Source organism: Hylobates moloch, unplaced genomic scaffold (genome assembly GCF_009828535.3).
Source record: "Hylobates moloch isolate HMO894 unplaced genomic scaffold, HMol_V3 SCAFFOLD_16, whole genome shotgun sequence".
NCBI classification, from domain to species: domain Eukaryota; kingdom Metazoa; phylum Chordata; class Mammalia; order Primates; family Hylobatidae; genus Hylobates; species Hylobates moloch.
This window is the reverse complement of record NW_026652291.1, coordinates 62,013,563-62,017,004: the sequence shown is the minus strand read 5'-3', so window position 1 is coordinate 62,017,004 and position 3,442 is coordinate 62,013,563.

The window sequence follows — 3,442 nt, the reverse complement described above, 5'->3', positions numbered from 1 at the left end:
AGTTACTGCAGAAACCACCCCTACCTCCCACAGAGAAAAAAAAAAAAAGATGCACAGTGACTTACCAACACTTATTTTACTCAGCAGAGTATTTCAGATAAAAGGAAAATCTTGGCCGTCTGAATTACCCAGATATTTTCCTTAAAACCCTCTATTTCACATGTGTAGTGATAACCCCAATAAGGACCCTATTCTCTCTCTAGAAAATGGGACAGTAGACCTGAAATTACATCTTTCCCTTGGAATTTAATTTCTAAAGAAGACAAATTATTCTGTTACGTTCACCCAAATGGAACTTCAGAAGGCCACAAGACCTATCTGGAGTTAGCTAAGGGGTTAAGATTCAGAGTCTTCCCGACAGTGTCTTTTCAAGGCATATTTTTAGAGTATCAGACTGAATCCCGGGGATTTCTGGGTGACTCTCGCAAAGCAATACAACTTAGCCCTGTGGTTGTGCTGCCAGGACACATACATCAGGATCTCAATAAATTGCAGTGCTTCAGGCTTAGACAAGCTTTGGGGGATTTTACTGTGATCATTATTTTAATTTCTGGAAAGAGATTGTGAAAGTTCTTCTCAAACCCATAGATAGGATAAGAGGATGATACATCAGTTTTGCACACTCAACTTAAATATTATTTGAAGGGAGAGAAAAGGAAATTATTCACTTGCTGTGTCTTGCTCTTAGATTCCAGAAATGAATCTACATTCCTAATTTTTCAAAGACATTTAATGGAAGCCTGTGCTTCTCAATTTTCAAGACTAATTCACCCTCTACTGTCTTTATAGCTCAGGTATATTATTTAGCACAACAATTTTCCTATATTTATAAAGCAGATCATTTTAATAATGCATAATAGTTATTGAGAATTTCAATTAGAAACTCTTTATTTATGCTACTTTTTTTTTTTTTGAGACGGAGTCTCACTCTGTTGCCAGGCTGATGTGCAGTGGCGCGATCTCAGTTCACTACAACCTCCACCTCCTGGGTTCAAGCAATTCTCCTGCCTCAGCCTCCCAAGTAGCTGGGACTACAGGAGCGCACCACCACACCCAGCTAATTTTTGTATTTTTAGTAGAGACGAGGTTTCCACATGTTGGCCAGGATGATCTCGATCTCTTGACCTCAGGATCTGCCCATCTTGGCCTCCCAAAGTGCTGAGATTACAGGCGTGAGCCGCCACTCCCAGCTGCTATTTATGCTACATTTTTATAATCAACTTGGATGGAAGACAGACAGAGCTCTATATTCATAACTACAAAATGTTTTATATGCAACTTCCTGAGTATAACCTAATTGCCTATAGAGAAAAAAAAATGCTCTTCTAGAAACACCTTCTGTTAAAGTATCTTATGTTCAGGAGAAATTGAACAAATGTGACAATGCAAACTTCATACCTACTTATGGTAGCACTCCAGGAGCCTGCCACGCCTCCTGGAAGCTGTCAAATTCACTTCTGGGTCTCAAAAACGGGAATACAAACATTTTTCTAAGTTACTGCATAAGTCTCACCCAAACCTAGCAGTGGTCAAAGTCTCCTCCTTTACCCTTAATACTAAGACCCTTTTATCTAGGCAGTGGCTTTACTCTGTCCTACTAAGAGATAGGCTCTCCCTTCAACTGCTCATCTCAGACCAGGCCAGTAATCAACCCTACATCCACCTCTCCCACCTTCAGGAGAGCCACCTCCTGCTGGGTCCATACTGGACCGTAATTCAGAGCAGGAGCAACCTAATACTACACAGGAAACTTGCAGCAGCAAGGGAAAAAAAAATAAAAAAACAAGTCTCTGTCCTGATCTTTCTAAACAAGGTTTTCATACAGATGCAATTTGAACCATACTAAGAGCCCAGCATTAGATTTATGTTTGGATTTCTGATGCTCAAATGATGATCTACAAGCCCATTAAATCACTATTGATGTTTGCAGGATCTAATTAAAATGAGAATAAAAGATATTGTGTGTGTGTGTGTATGTGTGTGTAGCATTGTAAGTTTGTCACTATCCTTATCCCCAAAAGACCTACTCTCTATTGTGTCCTTCTGTTTTTTTGTAAAAATTATCTTTTATGAAATGATAGTTGTATTAGAAAGTTGTTTTGGTTTTTTATTGTTGTTTGGCTTGGGTTTTTTTAATTTGACAAAATAAAACATTGAAAACCTGGTAAGTCTCCACATTTTGGGGTGGTATGGGTATTTTACTGATCCTTGAAATTCATACATCTGGGATGTATGACCTAGACAACATGTACCAAATCTATCTGATGTTTGAATGCTTCTTAATAACTTTCACCTATTAGTCCTAGTTCTAGCTCCTGCACCCGCACAGACTCAGCTGTCCCTGTTCCAGATGAAAGTCCTTTCTATAGTTGAAGACAGTGCTTCTGTTCCCCCTAAGATCTTTTTTTCTCCAGAATTAAAAATCTTCTATTGTCTTCAACTCTACTTTTGAGCCAGACCTCAAAGTAGAGCCTGTGGGATAGAAGAAAACATTGAAAGAAAGAAATATGTATATACTTAAAGAAATGCCATTTCTTTTATGTTTTATAAATGAGGAAATTGAATCCAAGTGGTTAAGAGACAACTAAGATCTAACAGTTTGTTAATGACATTCACTACTCAACAAATCAAAACTTCTTGCCCTTGAGAAATGTTTGCATTAAAGCAAAGAACAAAAAGACAGTAGCAGATGTATGTAAACTGATTCAACAAATATTTTCAGTGTCTAAACTATGTCATGAATTACAGTAGCTAAAAGGAAACAGGTTCCCTGCTTTTGAGGAGCTTAGAAGCAAGAAATAGTAAGTAAATAAAATAGCAAAAATAGGAAAAAGTAGCATGACAATAGAAATAACTACTTCACTTGGGGAAGCTGGAAAGGCACAAGAGAGGAAGTGAAATTTAGGTTGGGCAATGAAGGATGAATAGGAATTTTCCAAGGAAGGTTAAGTGTGTTTGGAGGAAGATACAGTGAGTTCAATTCCAGAGAGCTGAACTTCAGGTAATTTTGAGGCACCCGGAGGAGATAACCAAGGGGCAATTACACCATGAAAAAAGAAAATTGAAAAAAAAACAGACATATGTGGTACATGCCCACAGAAAGTAGTGCTGAAAGAAAACTTTTTCATTTTTCTCCCAGATTGGAAAATGCTTTGTATGAACGTTTAAGATGAATTTACTTTTAACTATATGGACAAGGAAGGTTTTCTTTCTGAATCATGATGGAGAAGTCCATTCTCATTGATAGCAACAAAATAAGAAAGAGAATAGGAAATATAGCTACCAAGGAGGTGAGTTTCAACATAATGAGAATAAAGTTACTCAGTGTTAAACTTCCTATCTTTAACTTGTAGATACTTGTGGAGGTAGTGTTAGCTTTGAAATTTCTTGAGATTGCCTGCTTAAGATTAATTTCATATAAATATGGAAGTTACTTCTTGAT